At 42.2% G+C, this 22,140-nt stretch overlaps 1 protein-coding gene across 1 annotated transcript in view; it reads left to right on the top strand.

Moving 5' to 3' along the window:
- Positions 1-22,140, top strand: part of MYO18B (myosin XVIIIB) — a 529,330-nt gene that overhangs the window by 293,281 nt on the left and 213,909 nt on the right. The gene's annotated exons all lie outside the window — the stretch shown is intronic.

Below are 22,140 nucleotides of genomic sequence, written 5' to 3' on the forward strand. Positions count from 1 at the left end.
TTTAGCATTTGTTCCCTAGAGATTCACAAATATTACTGGAATTCTCATTGCTTCATACATACCAAGATATCCTAGCTTACACTTTTGCTCCTGTTAAGTGGATTCATAACCTTAGTCAAGGGGAAGATCAACATGTTACAATTCAACCTGGAGCTATAAAGCTTCACTTGGCACCTGAAAGCTGAATAGCGCAGTATAATATCTAAGGTCTTTCTAAAAGGTTATATCTACTATGAAAAAAGCCTTCAAAGTTTTTCTCAGAATCTATAAAGTCCTCATCTTTATACTACAGAACTCTCTCAGATTGTGTAAATTTTACCAAGTTTTAAAAAAATGATTTTAAAATAGCTCCTTAACCTCTTTCTGCCGCGGCCATATTTAGATTCTTTTGTTTTGATTTCATTTTTCTTCCGTCTTCCAAAAGCTGTAACTTTTTAGTTTTTCTGTCGACATCGCTGTATGAGGATTTTGATTGCCAGTCAAGTTGTGTTTTTTTAATTGCACAATTTAATATACCATATAATGTACATATACCATATTTTTCGCTTTATAAGATGCACTTTTCTTCCTCCCAAAGCGAGGGGGAAAAGTTGGTGCATCTTATAAAGCAAATGTTCCAATGGGTCGGCTGTTCACGCAAACAAACTTGCGGTCGCGCAAACAAACTCGTGATCCGTTAGGAGAGCAATTCTCTTTCCTCTGCACTGCCACCTATCATACCGCTGATTGGTGGTGAGCACCAGTGGGAACTGCTTTTGCTCCCCCACCTCCACAAATCGGCCTAACCCCCTCCTCCTATGCAGAACATTGCTGACAGTACTTTCATTACTGTATTAGAAAACTGCCTTAGTCTCGTGTGTGGAACCCATATTAGAAAGCTGTCAAAGCAGAGAAGACTAGCGTTTAAAATCCCTTTCAAACTGGAGGTAGTGAAATAAGCCAAAGAACATGGAAACAGGGCAGCTGAGAGACATTTTGGGCCGCCTCCAACAGAAAAAATGATACGGGAATGGAAGAAACAGGAGAATGAGCTTCAAAAAGTAGATAAAAGTAAACACACTCTTGGTGGGTGTACTGCATAATGGCCACAGATAGACGTGGAAATGAAAGGGTGGATAATACGTCGCAGAAACAACGGATTTTCAGTCTCTACAAAATGATCATCTTTGAAGCCAAGCGTCTTGCCAGAAAAAGGCATTGAGGACTTTACTGGAATCGCATCATGGTGCTACAGGTTCATGAGGAGATGTGGCCTTGCTACCCGCACCAAAACTGGAATTGCGCAAAAAATGCCTAAAGAATATGAAGCCAAGATTGTGTCTTTTCATAAATTTGTAATTGATGCTAGAAAAAAAATGGCTTTAAAATAGGTCAGATTGGGAATATGGATATAGTCCCGTTAACCTTTCATGTTCCATCGAACAGGATTGTTGATTGGAAAGGTGCAAAAACCACAACTGTGAAAACCTCAGGACATGAGAAAACGCATAACACGGTTGTGTTGTCCTGCAGTGCAGATGGCACCAAACTTCGACCAATGCTAATCTTCAAAAGAAAAAGCATGCCAAAAGAGGCAATCCCACGAGGAGTTATTGTCCATGTTCATGAGAAAGGATGGATGGATGAAGCTGGAATGAAAATATGGGTCGAAAAAGTGTGGCCTCAACGCCCTGTAGGGCTTTTGAAGAAACCTGCCCTACTAGTACTTGACCAGTTTAGGGCACATATCAGTGAAAACACGAAAAAGATATTTAAAGAAGCGAAGACCCATCTAGTTGTAATTCCTGATCAGCCAGTTGCAACCTCCTGGATGTTTCAATTAACAAGCCACTTAAAGTTTTCATGCGAGAGGAGTGGAACATGTGGATGGCTGCTGGGAATCATGACATGATACCCACTAGATGAATGAAGAGGCCCACTACCACTCAAGTTTGTGAGTGGGTGAAAACACAGTGGCAGGCTGTGAAGGAGGAAACGGTTGTAGGATCCTTCAAAAAATGTGGCATCAATAATGCCTTGGACGGTTCTGAGGATGGTTCTTTAATGAAGATGCTGATACAAGTGATAGTGAGCCACTGAGGTTGATAAGTTCGGACAGCAGTGAAGAGTTTTTGGGTTTCCTGATGACTAGAGGTGCATTGTTCGAAGATATAAATCTCTGCTCATCTGTTAATTACAGTAATTATGGTTCTTTATGCTGCTGTTGACTGCTGTTCATGCTTACATATTATTTTGTTATTTTATTAAATATTTCAGCCCACTTTTTGGTTCAGAATATTTTTTTCTATCTTTTTCCTCTAAAATCTAGGTGCGTCTTATTGTCAGGTGCGTCTTTTAAAGCGAAAAATATGGTAATTTGTTGGGTGCAATTGGAAAAAAAAAGAGATTCTGACATTGTTTAGGGGGTAATTATTTTAATGCCGTTCACTGTGTGGTAAAAATGACATGTAACCTGTATTCTGCGGGTCAGTACGATTACAGCGCTACCACATTAATATCATTATCGTTGTTTTACTACTTTCAAAAAATGCAAGTCTTTTTATTATAGGAAAACAAAAATTGCTATGTGTTGTTTATATATATATATAAAGACGAAAGCCCTCACTGACTCACTCACTCACTCACTCACTCACTCACTGATTCACTGACTGACTGACTGACTCGCCAAAAGTTCTCCAACTTCCCGATGTCGTAGAAACATGAATTTTGGCACAAGCATAGATTATCTCCAAAATAGGAAAAGTAATTGGGTCCCAACTCGATTATTCAATTTTAGCGCAAAAGAATTAGCGTCGAAATTTAACGTACATAATCTAAATCTCTCACTTCCCAATGTCATAGAAACTTAAAATTTGGCAGGAGCATTGATTATGTCATAAATAGGAAAAGCTAATGGGTCCCAACTCGATTGTTCAATTCTAAGTGCAAAAGAATTAGCATCCAAATTTTACGTACAGAATGTATTTTTCTCCCTTTCCGGTGTCATAGAAATGTGAAATTTGGCACGAGCATTGATTATGTCATAAATAGGAAAAGCTAATGGGTCCCACCTCGATTATTCAATTCTATGCGCAAAAGAATTAGCGTCCAAATTTTACGTACAGAATGTAATTTTCTCACTTTCCGGTGTCATAGAAACGTGAAATTTGGCACGAGCATTGATTATGTCATAAATAGGAAAAGCTAATGGGTCCCAACTCGATTATTCAATTCTATGCGCAAAAGAATTAGCATCCAAATTTTACATACAGAATGTAATTTTTTCACTTTCCGGTGTCATAGAAACCTGAAATTTGGCGCGAGCATTGATTATGTCATAAATAGGAAAAGCTAATGGGTCCCAACTGGATTATTTTTAGTCTAGCGCAAAAGATTTAGCGTCGAAATTTTATGTACATAATCTAATTCTTTCACTTCCCTATGTCATAGAAACATGAAATTTGACATAAGCATTGAATATGTCATAAATAGGAAAAGTTAATGGACCCCAACTTGATTATTCAATTCTAGCGCAAAAGAACTAGCATCCAAATTTTACGTACGGAATCCAATTCTCTCACTTCTTGGTGTCATAGAAACATGAAATTTGGAACGGGCATTGATTATGTCATAAATAGGAAAAGTTAATGGGTCCCTCCTGATTGTTCAATTCTAAGCGCAAAAGAATTAGCGTCCACATTTTACGCACAAAATCTAATTCTCTCACTTCCCGATGTTAGAAATTTGAAACTTGGCACGGGCATTGATTATGTCATAAATAGGAAAAGTTAATGGGTCCCAACTCGATTATTCAATTCTAAGTGCAAAAGAATTAGTGTCCAGATTTTACGAATTAAATCTAATTCTCTCACTTCCTGATGTCATTTTATATAAAGGAAGCGTTGCATGGTTACCTCCCCGTGGTGTTTCCTGGGTAACGCAGAGAACTATGCAAAAAGGTGAACATATGTTTTTCCTCAGTATCTCTAAAGTAACCACGACTTCATAAGATTTTCCGTGTGAACACCAGATAAACACCAGTACCAAATTAACTCGGGCGAAGCCGGGTATATCAGCTAGTTATATACTAAAACTCAGTGATAAGACCAGGCTTGTTTTTAAAGATGGAAGCTGTAACAAAAAGATGTAACAAAATTTTTAATTTTTTTTTCTACTTCCGGTATGGTGTTTACATTGATAAATAAATAAAATTAGATTTTAATCAATCAGATTTCATCCGATACAACACTGACGCAAGTCTCACACATCCGAATGTGATATCGGACCGTGAAACTTGGTCCGATATTGCACTCGGGAATATAAAATATCAATTCTCAGGTGCGGCTTTGAGCTGCGCAGAAGGGTCAGTAAGTATTTTGCATTGTTTTCAATGGGAAACCTTGCATTGCACTAGTGTGCACCTCGTATGCTGTGCAATGTGTTTTCAAGCCCAATTGAGAACAATAGGTGAGGCGTTCCCAGGGAAAGCCCAAAGATAGGACATGCCTTGATGCAATGTGGGAAAAATAATCGCTCATGCATATGACTCTATTCAGAAGACTGGGGTATGAAATTCATAGGAGATTTGTGCATCTCATAACAGATAAATCTTGTGCAATTTTCTCGGCTGTGTGAAAGTGACCTGAAGTGGATGGCGCTAAGCTTGAGAGCTTATTCCAACGTGCGTATATCAGCCAGGTTTTCATGCCCCGCCAATATATACGCTGTCCCTCTCTGCAGGGGGAAGAGGCGGGACAGGATGGGAGCAGTGCACTGAGCTCCTGCCCCCTCTCTGCCCCTTGCCAACATTTGCAATGGAAGGGGGCGGGACGGGGCATAACATAGCCCCACCCCCTCCCATTGCAAACAGTGACGAGAGGCGGAGAGGGGGCGGGAGCTCAGTACACTGCTCCCTGCCCGCCTCCTCACCCTGCAGAGAGGAACAGCGTATATCGGCCGGGCCCGAAAACCCAGCCAATATACGCACGTCGGAAAAAGTCCTAAATGCCATATACCACACAATGAAAGATGTCCATTTTCTAGATATGAGAGGCATCATTTTTTATTTGTAGACTATAAAATCTTTTGGAGGTTTGTATATCTTAATGGTGACTGGAAAAGGTAGAGTGATTTCTCATCTTCCCGTCCCCTTCAGGTCAGTGGGAGCTCTTGGTATTCCTATTATTAATGACTCCAAGGACATCCAATTATTGGTGATTTGTATTCACATTATGATGACTCTTTTATACCTCTGGTATGTTATTTGTGTGTTGCAGATACCTTCATGTTTTTGCGGTGTGTTGAAAGGCATTGTTTCCTAATAACACTTGTCTGTTGCTGCCATGGTAACTGCTCAGACTACTGAGAATTGGACATGCCTTTTAACCTTGCAGGCACTTCATGCTTCATCTTTTCATATCTTTTAAATGGAGTATTACATACGGAAAACAAAAAAGAGAGGATACATAAAGATGTTCTTTATAAACAACAAATAAGCAGAAAAATAATCTGGACACATTTGCAAAAAAAGACACGAAAAGTGTATCTGATTGTTTCCTAAATATTGAAAAATTTTCCACAATTTGTTAACTAACATGAAGCTGGATTTTTTTTGTTTTTTTGGAGCTTCACAAAATTATTTGCAAAAGACTGCATTAAAGCATTCAAAAGATGGCTCTTACATCTTTGAGCTACATAATTGGAATGATATGTGGTTATAATCCAATACGGGGAAAGTGCACTTTGTATCCCAGTATGTTGACCTATAGTAAGGGTTCTCAGCATGCTCAGCACAGGGATAAGCTTTATGTTTCCAGTAGCTGTCTTTATTAAGTACTCCCATATGAAACGCAATAGCAGTACAACTAAAACTATCACAATTGTTTTGAAAGTGACCTAAAGGAGGCAAAAACCCTTTTGTAACTAATATAACTGGACACTTAAAGGGGCTGTTCAGTTGCAAACTAATGATGGCCTATCCTTAGGATAAACCATTAGTAGTAGATTGCTTGGGGTCTGCTGCCCAGAACCCCAGCCAATAAGCTGTTCACTGGGCCACTGTGCTTATGCACTGAGCTGATATCTGCAGGTGGCCACCTGCAGACGGGCGGGTAGGATACGGCGGCGAGGATTCTCGCCGCAGGAGCGGGCCCGAGCGCCTGCAGGGACCAGCGCGTACTCACCCGCACCCGCGGCTCCGGCTGTTTGATGTGCCGGCTTGCCGGGCAGCTGGTGCATGCGCAGACAGGAGTCGGCGGCAGGTGAGTAATGTTTCTGTGCGGGGCTCTGCGAGCCGCGGCCGTCTGCATAGAATTGCGTTTGTTAACGCAATCCTATGGGGCTTCCAGAGGCGAAAATCCCGTGGGAAATCCCGCTGCCAAATTTCTGCTTGTGTGCAGGCGCCCTATGAGCGCACTGACTCAGCAAACAGCTGATCAGCAGGGATTCCAGGCAGTAAACTGCCACTAATCTACTGTTGATGGCCTACCTTCAGGATAGGCCATCAATAGTTTACAACTGGATAATCCCTTTAAATAGACAGTAACTTTTCCAACTACTTGTACTTATATGATAGCTGACCAATGTGATAATTAGCAAAACTGCATTGTGTATCATTTACCTAAAATTGGATTTTTGTGCTGAAAAATCCCTTTAAAATACTGTCTTCCTTCCCAATACCTTGCTGTTTACTGGTTGCTCTCACATGGGATAATGGGATGGCAGAACTGGGGGATGAGTCATGATGCTCAATGAACTGTATACAGAGAGGAGGGGCATAGGGGAGGGGGAGACATTTACATAGACATGAATGCTGGAGCTAATGCTAATGAGATATTTGTTGCTGTTTATACACATGATTGCTAAATTGTGATGTACACTCCTACATGATGAGGTTATGTCTGTGTGTGTGTGTGTAACAGACAGGGATCAGAATCTCTGCAGTTCTCTGTGTATAGTCTATTGAACACAGCAGACATATCACAGCAGCTTTTCCCACCAGTTCGGAGAGGATGGAGAAACAATAATACACCTTGCAATGGGGAAAATGCAGGATGCAAGTCATATAGTGTCCGGAAAGAGTCCTATTCCTCATGTACACACATGGTAGCTTATTCTCAAAGGTCATCTGAAATCTCAGGTGCATTTAACACATTAACTATACACTTGCAGACAACTTTAAACTGACATTTAACACAGCAAAAGCCATTGAAAGTTTGCTGCAGCTATTCATTTAATATGTTAAAAGGATTATCCAGGTTTTAAAAATTGATAGCCTATGCTGAGGATAGTCCGTCAATATCTGATCAATGGGACTCCTGCTAACCAGCTTAGGTGAATGGAACCTCAGTTGCTGAATTCCATTAAAAAAACAAGACGAAATAGTGCAGCTTGCTCCCCTGTAGGGAACTGACACGTTCCCTTTGAGGAAGGATACATCTTGTAGCTGGCTTGCGGTCCATCGTTCTTCCAATCTGAGGTCTCCGTATGGCCCTTTTATCGTCAACGATTGTCATTCAGATTCTCGTTGGTTTGCAGGAATCTGAATGATATAATTCGGTGTAATTGCTGCGTTCGTCATTGTGAAAGCAGAGGAGCAATAATCACTGGGATGACTGTTGGACAGTCGTCCCATGTAATAGGAACCTAAGACTGAGAGAGCCATACCCGTCCCTCTCATTGTTCATTCAGACATGCTTAATTAAATACATACCGTTATCATGCAGAACATAGACTGTATTGGTGATGAAATGTTTATTTGTTCATCAGGAATGTGACAGATGGACAATAGTTTTGTGGGGGGTTTCTTGTTGATGGTTAAAAAAAAGTTAAAATGCAGGAGGTCCAATTGTACATAGAGGATCGCTGACTTCTTTCAGATACTGCTTCTTATCACCGCAGAGCAGAAAGAAGACTTCAAGACAGGTACGCAGGGGTCACTGCCGAGGCACAGGGTCTGTTTCCGTTGCGAGATTTCGAAGTCGAAACCCACCCCGACCATGTGCTTTAGGCCTAGAAGAGAGTTTTCCATTTGTGGTCATACAAAACATTTATTTTCTCTTTTACTTTAGGCTCTTGCCTATGTGCAGGTTCTTTATTACATATGTTTATATATTGTATTTAATAACAACACTGATTATTTGTTTATGATGATGAGTATTATGTGAATTGTGACACTGCAGCAAAATTGCTTTGCATGGGTTTTTATCCCTGAACAATCCCCAGGTTGGCTGTTGCTGTTTTTTAGCAATCATCACAGAACTGAAATTCCATGCTTGATGCAATTCAGCTTTATTAAACTACAACTTCATGAGTTCTCAGTATCTTCCAAACAGATTTTCAAGGAAAATTATGTACTCCTTAATTTCGTCTACACTCTCCCCCCTGAACACATATATACAGAAGCAGATTTAGAGGAATGGCAGGTATTATATTTCTGTGTGGAAGCTATATATATATATATATATATATATATATATATATATATATATACACACACAGTAATGAAATATGGCATAGGTAAAGATGTTTGGAAAGCTCATTTCAGCAGTAACACTATGAGCCATACTATACTATAATTTTACTGGCAAAGGCTTTAAAATAGTAAGGAAAATTATGTATTTCCGCAATATGACTCGCTTTACATTTGCTTTGGATGGTCTCTTCGAAACCCCCATTGTAGATTTGTGGTGCCCTGTTAGAGACGCTAAATATAGCAGTGTCACAGAGAAATGAACACTGTCGGTATGGCCGGAGGCCTAGTCCTTGTCATGGTGTAACCGAGTGGTAACACAGTGGGAATGTTTCTGGAAGTATATATGTATATCATGTCATGACGCCCCCATTCCCACATTGTTGTTCTATGCGACGGAGTAATAAACACTGGACAAGTGTATCGTACCTCGAGAACTCAGGAACGGTTGAGGCCCGGTAAAACTTTACTTGAATAAACTTTACAAGCAGAAAATTACAGGTATCATTCACGGCAGCAGTTACAGGCAGAAGCTCAGAGGTTGGGAGGCAAAAATACACAGGAACAATATGGCCCTATAGTCCACGTTATCTATAGGTCACCGGTCTTGCACAAAATATACTCTGGAGGGGGCAAGAAAGCAAGATCCTCTCCACATACTCTCTGGCAAGAAATCATCTACAAGAAGGCTTAGCCTAGATGTACCCTGCACATTCTCCATGTGAGTGTCAAAATCACGTACCTCTGTGTGGTGATCCTATTGGTGGACGGCCACACCAGAAAAATAAATGCCTGTAGTGTGAACAGGTACCTAGTACGATGGGTCTATTTATACAGAATTACTTGGGGAGGGTTGCTCTCACTCTGGGGGATTTTTAGTGACTCGCTCATTCTCTCATGCCTTTTTACATGCGGTGGGGCTGTCTCTCCATCTCCTCCATATTAGACACGAGGAAACCAGAGATGTCTCCCTACGGTTTCTCCAGCTGATTGGGGAAGAGGAAAGATCCTCAGCTTCTACTAGGGAGCCTCTCCTTCTTCTCCATTTTCAATGCAGGGAAGCTTAAGGTGCTTCCCTGCATCACTGTGGGTCCTCCAACAGCATGGGTAGATGGATGATCATCAACCACCTTTCCCGCTCTTGGACACTCGCTTTTATATCTCCCTTGTACCACATGACACATTAGGAAAAATACATTCAGCATGCAGACAGAGATGACAGGCAATGATTTTAAGGGAGTTAACCCTTCAGACACTGCAGCTGTTCAACACACATACAGAAAATAGAGATGAGATAGCTTTGCACAGTGCATCCACATAAGACAATACATGTATGACAATTATGGAGGGGACCAGGATGTTGTTTTGGGACACTACACTATCATATTTGCATAAAAAAATTGCACAGCATGCAGCAGTATTTTTCTCTACAAAGATGACACAGAGGACTGAAACATTTGGACTCTATTATAAGTCAATAGGGTCAATTGGGAGCCATTGGTGTCCACCATGTGATGCATTAATCAGTGTTTGAATTCAATTCTTTGACTCCTATGATAGGAATTCAATTTTTCTGTCCCAACATGAATGTGGACAGTATAAGACTGGATGGACAGGGGGGTATTATTGTATCTTGACACCACCGGAAGCTAGGGGTTTGACAGCAGGAACTCCCCTGTCACACCCTTAGCTCCCAATTGGCTCAAGCCTTTAAAGTCCTAGCAGCGTGGGGATGTAGTTAATGCTGGGATGGAGGGTTACGCTTATGGGTGGTTTCAGTATTAACCCCAACACTGAAACCAACCCTCACCCTAACCCTCCATGCCAGCCACACTGTCACCCAGCGCTGTCAACACTGTTTGTTAGCAGTGTCCCCGCTGGCCTCCAGCCTCCGCGTCCACCTCCCTCCCTGACTCACTTTCAGCGACGCAGGTCCCTCGCTCCCTAAATGTTAGCTGCTGCAGAGTGCAGGAAGTCTGATGGTAAAGCGGCTCTGCTGCCTCTGCCGCTCCCTGACTGTCTGCCGCTGCCCTCCAGCCTCTTGGAGTCCCCCTCCCTCCGTGACTCACTGTCAGGCAGTGCTCTGCTGCGGCCGCAGGTCCCCCGCTCCCTCAGTGTCCGCTGCTGCTACAGAGTGCGGGGAGGCCAATGGGGAAGCAAGTGTGCCGGCGCCGCCGCTCCCTCACTGTGAGCCACCATTAGGCAGTGCAGGCAGGCGGCCAGGGAAAACGCTTTACCTCTGCCACCGCTCACTCACTAAACCTCCTATCGCACAATGTAGGAAGGCCACCGGTCCCTCACTGTCCGGGTCCACAGCAGGAAAGCTGCTGCAGCGCCGGGTAAGGTGCTGTTAGTGAGTGCCAGGACCTTAGAGGGGGGCATGGCTGGCCTGTCAAACAGGCTGTATCTTGTCACCACTCACACTTCCGGTGGCGACAAGATACAAGAATACTGGAAAGCAATAGAGCAATGCACAGTGTCTATTACTAATAGAATCATAGAATGGTAGAGTTGGAAGGGACCTCTAGGGTCATCAAGTCCAACCCCCTGCTCAATGTAGGATCACTAAATCATCCCAGAGAGATATTTGTCCAGCCTTTGTTTGAAGACTTCCATTAAAGGAAAACTCACCACCTCCCATGGTAACCTGTTCCACTCATTGATCACCCTCACTGTCAGAAAGTTTATTCTAATATCTAATCTGTGTCTCCTCCCTTACCATTTCATCCCATTGCTTCTGGTCTTTCCTTGTGCAAATGAGAATAGGGCTGATCCCTCTGCACTGTGACAGCCCTTCAGATATTTGTAGACAGCTATTACATCTCCTTTCAGCCTTCTTTTTTGCAAGCTAAACATTCCCATGTCCTTTAACCGTTCCTCATAGGACATGATTTGCAGACCGTTTACCATCTTGGTTGCTCTTCTCTGAACTTGCTCCAGTTTGCCTATTTTTCTTTTAAAATGGGGTGCCCAGAACTGGACACAGTATTCCAGATGAGGTCTGACTAAGGAGGTAGAGGGAGATAATTACCTCACGTGATCTAGACTCTATGCTTCTCTTAAAACATCCCAGAATCGTGTTTGCCTTTTTTGCTGCTGCATCACACTGTTGACTCATGTTCAGTCTATGATTTATTAGTATACCCAAGTCTTTTTCACATGTGCTGCTGCTTAGCCCATCCTCCCCCCCCCCCCATTCTGTATGTGCTTCTTTCATTTTTCTTGCCCAGATGTAGGACTTTGCATTTCTCCTTGTTAAATACCATTCTGTTAGTTGCCGCCCACTGTTCGAGCTTTTCTAGATCTTTTTGAATCCTCTCTCTTCTCTAGTGTTAGCTATCTCTCCTAGCTTTGTGTGGTTGGTAGATTTGATCAGTTTCCCTTCTCCAGATCATTTATAAAAATTTTGAACAACACTGGGCCTAGGACAGAGCCTTGTGTTACCCCACTTGATACATTCTCCCAATTGGATGTGCAGCCATTTATGACCACTCCTTGGGTACGCTCACTCAGACATTTGTGAATTTAGACTGTACGTAGAAAATTGCTGCAACTATTTTGGATGGCTGAAAACGGGACCCTGGCAGATCAGAGGGGAGGCAAAGAAGAACCGTTGCAGGTAATATGCCCATTGCCCCTCCTGTTTCAGGACAAAATTATCTCCTGAAACAGGGTCACTTTTAATTTTGTCTCCCCCTGGTGCCACGTCTGTGTCCAGCAGCTACCCATGGATGGTGAGCCAGTTTGGCTGGAACACCTACATTATTGACACTACTTTTTCCTTTAAGAAGATTTCTTAACATAAGACACTCAAGCAATAGCATGATATTCATAACAGCATAGAGATCTCTTTTAAATATGGCTCGTTTATAGGGCATGGTTCTTATAACTAAAGTCAGCAAACTGTATACTGTTACAGTATGCCCAGCTGTCCCTCCCTCCCAACCAGCCTCCCCCCCCCCCCCCCCGTCTTTCAGACGTTTTATACCTTCGTCACGGCAACTCATTTGACTGCTGTAGAGAACCACAAATAACATGATTCATTATAAGTGACAAACTCAGTAGAGATCCATGCAAAACCTGTAACAGGGCCCCCAACTATAATGCTTTATTCATAGTACTGGGCTCCCTATATGGATGAAGATAGGCCTTATGGACCCTCTAAGGCTCCTGGGCCCGGGTGCAACCACATCCCCTGCATCCCCTATAAGTTACACCAGTGGATCCATGGATAAACTTAGAACTGCTACATCTGAATGCATGTGCTGTAACGATTTGTACATTCCGCAGGTACACATACACTCCAGAAATGAAAAAAGAGTTACTGCACATTTAGCCCCTTCAGGTGGAAGTAATTTTTTAGAGATTATGAGCCAGGACATATGGATGAGACATAAATTAAAAGAAGCAGGACCGGCCTTGAAAACGTGTGGAGTCGGGCCAGAATTTAATTGTATGTTAATATATTCTTCAATAGACATGCAAAGCTTCAGTTCAAAGATGTGAATAAAAAATGCCTTTTCCCCAGTGTACAAGAAAAGCTACTGACGCTTTCCAAAGAGTATAAAATTTCAATCCTAATGTGTCTTTAATACCTTGTTAGCATAAGTGTTTTGTCTTAAAACATTGACTTTTTACTAGCTTTGTTTTTACGGTTAGTTGTAAATTTTAAGCATTTTACCAGGATAGAGAAGGGTATTGGCAAAAAAAAAAAAAAAAAAGCTTTGAAGCCAAAGGATTCTATTATTATTTGTACATATCATCCTAGGTTTGGTTGGAGTATATAGATATGTTATTGAATGTTTTTGACAGCCGCTTCACTTTCTGCTGCTGCCTTGTGCTTCGTATGCAGTATATAGCATATTGTATTGGGAGACCACTGCACACAGTCATCAGCAGTATGCAACATTCTTTAAAGGGAGTCTGTTAATACTATTGACCACACAAAACTGCTGAGGGAGAAGCCATGCAAAAGGGGTTAAATATGCCTTTGTTGATACTTTTACTGTCAGTGTGACAATGACGTTTTACTCCCCCTCCCACAAGTTTAGTGAAGGCAGTCCTCCATGAAGTGCTCTCTCTTCTCTCCATTATGCTACTCCACAGCTCCTTCTCTCTGCTCCGATTGACAGCTGTAATGGTCTTCTAGTTGGGCGCCACAGCTGTCAATCAGAGCTATGGAGCAGCTTAATGCAGGGGGCCTAGAACATATAAGGCCGAAGACTCACCTTCAGGGCATTTGCAGGAGTGACGTGTTGGGGAATAAAAGTTAATTTGCACAGTCACTCTAATAATAAAAACATGGACAGATATGTATTATTTTCTCTCCATAACTTCTTCCTAGCATTTTCAGCAGTTTTGTATGGTTTAACACTTTCCAATTCACTGTCTGACGTCTGAAGACATTATGATTCAAGGCTGTACAGCTCCGATGTTGGAAGACGCCCGTCGGGGTTCTCTTACTGTATGTTGCCAGCCTCTCTGCTGTCGGAGCCTACCCAATGTGTCACGTCATGCAGTACTGGCTTTAGCTAGCATATAGCGCTGTTTTATAACAGCAGAAAAAGAGTAAGCCCCCTAGGAAAACCAGGATGCAAATTGGATTGGAAAGGGTTAATTGGCTGACAGACCCCTATTGAACAATTATATACAGTATATAGTCAGTATATTTCTAGAGAGATGATTTGTCACAGTGTTTTTTTCTGTCAGCCGAAACAGCAGCAAAAGCAGCAATGAGTAAAGGAACAAAAAGCAGTACAAGTGCAGTATATCTCCACCGTAAGTATGGGTTGGCCAGGCTCAACTAGAGGTAATGCCCACAGCTCCCGATTGGCTCCCGGTCACATTAATGGAGGTATACTGCCCTAATACCATCTCATGACTCAGGAGACATGAGTAGCTGTCCTTTGCCAGGAATGGATATAAAGTAATACAGAATTTGGAATTGGTGACAAGTGAATATAACAATTACTTCCTGCTGGTAAATGACAGTGGCTCTGTCAGCCTCTTACCGCCCACTGTGCCTGCGATGCCATCATGACACAGGCAGGCGGTGACGAATGGAAGTGGCAGCCAGGGGGCATGCTGACTGCTCTGCTGGAGCTACAAGCTGAAGCCCGGCCAACCGATACGTCCGGTGGAGACATACTGCACTAGTACCACAAAAAGCATCCACCTGGTCTGCTCAGGATTCCCATGGTCATAACAAAAAATACCAAATAAAAGCTTTCTTAAACATTGATTACTGCTTAGAGAACGAAACTGTCTGCCAGGATGTATATACTAATAGGTGACACTTGCAAGGGGAGCATGAAATGATGCCTATAAAAGCTTAAAGGGAATCTGTTGACTCGAAACCACTGTCCATGTTATAGAGCAGGAGGAGATGAGCACGTGTTGGATTCCACAGTGTAAACATACCTTCAGGCAGGCTGCAAACAAATGGGTCAGATTCTTCTGCACTGAAGATGGCCTGGCCGGCGAACCATCGGAAATGTTCAGTACAGATTTTCCTGTGCCGTCACTAGGCGATAACGCAGAATCCACGAATTGTCTGCAATGTTAATTGTGGACCGGCCACGGGTAGGACTGCTTCCACTGACTTCAAAGTTGACCCTGTGTACCTGTCTTTTCTTGAACTCTTCTGTACTGCGGATAGTATGGCCTGCGAGCCGTTGGATATGCGCAGTACATATTTTCCTGGCCCTTAGATAGGCGATGACGCAGAATCCACAACTTGTCCGGATTTGTTAAGTCAGATGGCTTCCATTAACTTCAAAAGAAGCCGTACATGTGGACATCGCTCAAAAATAGACCATGCTGTGATTTTTTTTCCTCTGCGAGTGGAAAATTGCAATTACTTTTTGCTCGTGTGCAGGAAAAAGCGCTTTTCCATTGCATGCTATGGACAGTATTTGCTGTGGAATCCGGGGGCGGATGCCCGTGTGCAGATGGCCTACGGGTGCATTCACATGTGGTGGATTTATGGTCCTGATCCATACCAAAATCCAACACATATTTTCTGTTGCAAATTTTGTCAGAGATCCACAACAGATTTCACCCTTAGGCTGGGTTCACACGGGGCGTATTCCCGTCGGAAATCTCGCGGTTTGGCCGCAGCAAAAACCGCGAGATTCCCGCCGGGAGAACCGCCGCGGTTTAAGCCGCGGCGGCTTTAAAGCGGCCCGGCCACTTGCTTTTCCGTTGCGGCCGGCTCTCCCATAGAGGAGAGCGCGGCCGCGACGAAAATAAACAAAAAAGAAAAGATAAACAGACATGCTCAATCTTCGGAAACTGCGGCTGCAGCCGCCGCAGCCACGGTTTCAACCGGATTTACTGCTGCAGATTAGCCGTCCCGTGTGGACGAGATTTCTGAGAAATCTCATCCACATGGCTGGCTAATCCCGAGATTAGCGGCCGTGGGCGGATCTGCTGCGGCAAATCCGCCCTATGTGAACCCAGCCTTACAGTTTTCGGGATGAAGCCTGCTTTGGATGCACGTCAAAATCTGCACCAAATGGTGTGGATTTTCTTCTGCGGAAAGTGAGCTCCGCCAGATAAGCGAATACTTGGGGATGTGGAAGGCTGCTGCAATCACGTGTGACCGAAATAACGCCAAGCTGTGACAACTCAGTAAGCCATACTGTTGTTTGTGCCAAACCTGTAACTATTTCTATGCTGCTTTTCAAGATAGAGCCTGTAGTCGGTTTGCATTATTTTAAAGGCGTTGTGTCATTAAGAGCAAAACCAACTTGGTGCTCAGCTGATTGCAGAGGGTCCGGCTCCATACACCCAAAGTGATCAGCAGCCCAGCCAGGAGAAGCTGCGGCAGCGTTACATTATTAGATAATAATACATTATTTATTATTCATTAGTATTACCTGCCAGCCATTCAAACTGCTCTCGTTAGTGCCTTTGCCCTATATGACATCCGAATGCCCTATCAGGGTGTATGGTAAGGGATTCTCTTGATGGGCCAACTGCTTTAATCCTATTTAAGAAATTACATCTTTTTGGTAAGCTATCATAAATCATTCTCTTTATTCTGTATACAGAATACATCACATTAATTGTGGCTGACAGTCAATCTCCCCCCCCCCCCCCCAAAAACTGATGTACCCCTAGGCATGCGCCAGTGCGGCATGACGACATTATGTACTATAGCTTGCAGTGCTTCGAAACATGTAAATTATAAATAGGACATGTAAATTAACCTTGAAGTTGGGAAGGTACATTTTATGTGTATAGAAGAAGTAAATACTAATTACCAGGCGCATTACTAGTGTGATGAGTTGTGCCACATTTAACTAGCACTTTACAAAATCATTTTCCAGTTTACTCTCAATAACATTTGCATAATTTGCAGTGGCGGTATTCTAAGGTGTCAGGAAGGGATTAATAATTACCACATTTAACTAAAGAACTGTGTTTTTTCCCATTTGCACAAATCCCCACTGTCCATTAGAGACAGACTTTGTTTTTAGCTCTAAGAAGCTATGATAATTTTTGCAAGCCCTGGGACATTGCAACATAATTAGGTTATTAATGGAGGAATTGTTAAACAGCCTTTTATGTAATAAACAAAGACGGTGCCAAATAGCATTTAGAATGTTATTGCAAGCCGAACATTTCCCGCTGCTGTGATTGAACCTGATAACAGGCGCGCCAGGCTATGTGCGATGTCGCCAGGGCTGCTGGGTGGTGTGACCTGTCTGCAAATTGCAGAGACAATATATAAAGAAAGTCTTCCAATGTAGGTCCATGAAGTTATTAGAATCCACTTATGTTTGGGACACCTGGTGATTTAATAGACACACAGTTCAGTGCTATCAAGTGGCTGTTTGATGTTTACAATCTATATGCTGCTCCGTTAAGCTGGTTTACCTTCCAGGGGCCTTTTATAAGCAGTTTCAAGTGAAATACAATGGTGGCTCTTTTTTCATTACTTTCATAATTTTAGGTTAGTGTAGAAAGGACAAAATATACTGCTAGTAATGTAATGTGAGCTCAGATTTATCTGATAGGAGCGGCATACGGTGGTTCTTGCAGTGCTCTGCAGTTTATCCAAGTATAAGGGCTTCTTCAGACAGCAGTATTTGTGTACGTAAAATATACGCGCGCCATGCACAGAGGATGGAACTCATTTACCTCAATGGGTTCCTTCTCATGAACGGGTTTTGCACCTGCATTTCGTGCACATGCAAAAAAAAAAATAGAACCTGCTCTATCTTCTTGCATATTGCGCAGCAAAGGCCCCCATAGAAGTCTAGGAGAGGGGCACAAATGCACAATACCGTACGCAATTCAGTGAAAAACAGAGCCTCATGTGAGCATGCCCTGCATGTGCAACAGTACTATGTATCATTATGTTGGGAAATCTACCTCGTTAACAGTGCAAATGCATATCGCTTGAGTGTGCACAATTGAGCATAGCATCGTCTGAGTAAGCCCTAACATTGTATGCAGGGGCGTAACTATAGGGAATGCAGGGGGTGCAGTTGAACCTGGGCCCAGGGGCATTAGGGGGCCCATAATGCCTCTCTTCTCCATATAGGGAGCCCAGTACTATGAATAAAGCATTATAGTTGGGGGCCCTGTTACAGGTTTTGCATTGGGGCCCAGGAGCTTCAAGTTACGCCTCTAGTTGTATGCATACTATTTATGTAACTTATGGGGAACTAGTGGCATACAATGTGACAATTATGGTATAGTTTTGAGATATTGTTCTTCCATTAGGTGTACAGTATGTATGTACCGTGCAGTACTGAATTCTATAAGTGATCTTGGAATTAATTAATCCAACTGAACATCTGAAATGGTTGTTCAACAATGTATGAGAAAAAATGATCAAAGTTACCTTTTGGCTTACAATAGATAAGCTGTGCTATTTGGGTTTGTAGCATGGCACCTATCAGTACATTCCCATTGTCATATTACACTGGATAGGTCATTTATGGTGCAGGGAAAGTGTGGGATGTAGGATTTATCAGAAAATGCACAAAGCAGTCATACTATGGCCTACATTTATCTAAGAGACCTCACTTTTACCAATGTTTGAGTTAAAACTAGGCTAAGGCTTCATGCACACTTGCGGGTCGGATTCTGCATGCGGATTCCGGCCATGGCAGCAGCGGCATCCGCATGTACCTGTTTCCTTTTCACTTCATCTGTATGTGGATGGTCTACACGGCTCACTGTCGCACCTGTTGCTGTACAGTTTTATTTTTCTCCAAACCCCTGCTTTTCCTTCGTCATCACCTAGTGGTGACGTAGAATCCGCAACCTTTGTGCAATGTCAATTGCGGAAGGGTCGCAGATCGAATGTTTTCTATTGACTTCCATTGACGGAATTCGAGCAAAAATGGAGTATGCTGCGATTTCTCATTCACGAGCAAAAAAACGCAACTGGTTTCTGCTCATGTGTATAAAGAATCAGTTTTACATATGTTGTGGGTGGTATTGGCTGCGGAATCCGGAGGCGGACGCCCGCTCCAGATTCCGCAATTCAAATCCACCCGGGTACATTCATTCTAATTAATTGACTTATGTAGTGACAGATAAATACTGAACATCACTGCCATTCACTTTCACATTGTCTAAAATCACACTTTTTTATCCCATGGCCTGTGTGGAGTAGAGATGCAAAACAATTGCCTTTTATCAATCTGTCTAAATCCTGGCCAGCAATAAGCCACACCCACTTTTCACTTGACTCTTACAAACTGATATGAATGGTGTAAATGGCGCTAACTTATGTCCAAATGGTTAATAAATGTGTCTCACAGTAGATGAGACACTGTTTTGAAATAAAAAGCACTAAAAGAGGCACAAATACATTGATAAATTTGGTTATTTATGCTTCGCTCAAAAAAGGATCGTATTATTAGCTTTTTTTTTTTAGATAATTTTCTTGACAGGGTTTAATTGACTTGATGTGATGACATTAAACACAGCGCACTGTTTTCTATTGAGATGTCGTTATTTGATAGACCATCTGAGGGGGATTTCAGTTTCCACAGCCTTTAACAACCTTTTGTTCCCTTTGTTGTCAAACCGTTTTCATCTACAGGACTGGAGCTCGTTATCTTCTTGTTATAAATCATACACTTCTGCAACTGTTGTGCATGAAAAGCCTAATGCTAGAACTTTCATGGCTTGCAACCATGATCAAGCCACATTACGACTAGGGCTACAGGGCAACTTTCAGCCGTGACAGGGGTCGTGCACCAAACATCACTGTGTAGCCTGGCAAACTCGCTCTATCATTGGGGTCTATGGGGTCACGATGGAAGTTGCAGTCTGTAGTGACTACAGGTCTCAGTTGAATAAAATAGAACCTCAGTGCAGTTTTGGCAACTTGTGACTTGCACCATGACTGCATAGACCTCAGTGATAGTGTGAGGTTGCAGAGCTACACAACAATCTTTGGTGTTTTTTTTATATATATATATCAGATAATTTTTATTGAAGTTACATTTTTTAATACAATTACCCCTTAATTTCTACACATTTATATATACGTAAACATCTATATATATAAAGACGAAAGCCCTCACTGACTCACTCACTCACTGACTGCCTCCCACTAATTCTCCAACTTCTGATGTCATAGAAACATGAAATTTGGCACAATCATAGATTATGTCCAAAAGAGCAAAAGTAAATGGGTCCAAATTCGATTATTCAATTCTAAGCGCAAAAGAATTAGCATCCAAATTTTACATATGTAATCTAATTCTCTCACTTCCCGATATCATAGAAACATAAAATTTGGCACGAGCATTGATTATTTCATAAATAGGAAAAGCTAATGGGTCCTAACTTGATTATTCAATTCTAAGCACAAAAGGATTAGCGTCTAAATTTCACGTACGTAATCTAATTCTCTCACTTCCTGATGTCATTTTATATAAAGAAACGTCGCATGGTTACCTCCACGTAGTGTTTCCTGGGTAACGCAAAGAACCATGCAAAATGGTGAACATATTTTTTTCCTCAGTATCTCTAAAGTAACCACGACTTCATAAGATTTTCCGTGTGAACACCAGATAAACACCAGTACCAAATTAACTCGGGCGAAGCCGGGTATATCAGCTAGTAATATATATAGAGCATGACATTACCTCTCCCAAACAATACAACTAATCATAATTCTGTTTAAGCAAATCATAATCTCCCCATCCCCCCCCCCCCCAAAAAAAAAACATATTTATACAAAAGGGGAGAAAAACAACTAACTCTTCCCTATCTCTCTCCCCCTCCCCCCTTCCAAACTTCATCAACTTTTCTACAATACCTCAATGCAAAGAGAACTCAATATGAACTATCCATTATATGTATATCAGACCATCTTCCCCAAATTTCCTCAAACTTAGTCAAACAACCTCTTTTTTTAATATCCTATTTTCCAAAAATATAACCTCTCTTAACCTTGTGACAAAATCTACTACTGTCAGGGGAAGTGGGGTGGGGGAGGACAGGCTGCGTCAAATGGGGAGTAATTGGCTTCCGCACCTGAAAATTATCTCTGAATGCCCAAAATAGTATGCCCATCAATCCCATCAAAAATACCCAATATACAAGTTATGGGATTAAGGGCTTATTTACACGAGCGTATATCAGCCGGTGTTTTCATGGCCGGCCGATATACGCTTCCATCTAAGCGATTCCTCCCTTCCCTCCCCCTCACTGTCTCTCTGCGTCTCTCCTCGACTCCAGCGTTTGCAATGGCGCCCGCTCCCATTGCTGGCTATGGACAAGGGGGCGGAGAGGGCGGGAGCTTAGCTCCACCCCATCCCACCCACTCCCATTGCGAACTGCTCGGAGGGAAGGAGAGAGGCAGAGAGCCGGTGAGTGGGAGGGAAGGGGGGAACTGCTTAGACGGAAGCGTATATCTGCTGGCCGTAAAAACACCGGCCGATATACGCACATGTAAATAAGCCTTTAGACCAATATTGGCAAGCTATATATATTTAATCCTTTCTAGTACCCTATTCTAAAACTCACACAATTTTACACAAACCCAGACTATATGCATTAAATCTGCACCGTCCATATGAACTTTCAGACAGTCTGAGTTTAGTCTAATACCCATGTAAAACGCCTTTAATAGAATATGATACGTTCTATGAACTAAATACAATTGTGATACTCGTTGACTTTCAGAAATATCAGTGGAATCATATACAACACTACAGCTGGTGTATCTTTACTAATATGCCCTAAATCTTTTTCACATTTTTCTTTTATTTTTATTGGGAATTGTTACAAGTAGTAAGAAAGCATCTGCCTATATAAATAAAATATTACATCCTCCAGAACACCCAAGAAAATTCACTAAAGGGTGATGAACCACAAGCAAACATACTGACCGGGCCTGAGCCGCAAACATGTGTCGTAACTGAAGGAACTGGTAAAAATAACTAAGGGGCACATCATAAAGTTCTCTAAATTGTTCGAAACTATGAAGATCTTTGGTTGCGCTACTATTGTTGCAGATGGAAGTTGCTGTGTAGCCCTAGCCTGAAGGCCATTCACAACATTTGTTTTCCCTGTTTTAAAAAGAACTGAAGAGAAATGTCCTATAATGTGGCCTAGTTACTTATATGTATCTTTGTATTTGAATTCTTCATCTTCCTCTTCATGTAGATCCAATATCTTTGTTCGGTGTAATATATACTGTAACTATTTTA

Source organism: Eleutherodactylus coqui, chromosome 5 (assembly GCF_035609145.1).
Source record: "Eleutherodactylus coqui strain aEleCoq1 chromosome 5, aEleCoq1.hap1, whole genome shotgun sequence".
NCBI lineage: Eukaryota > Metazoa > Chordata > Amphibia > Anura > Eleutherodactylidae > Eleutherodactylus > Eleutherodactylus coqui.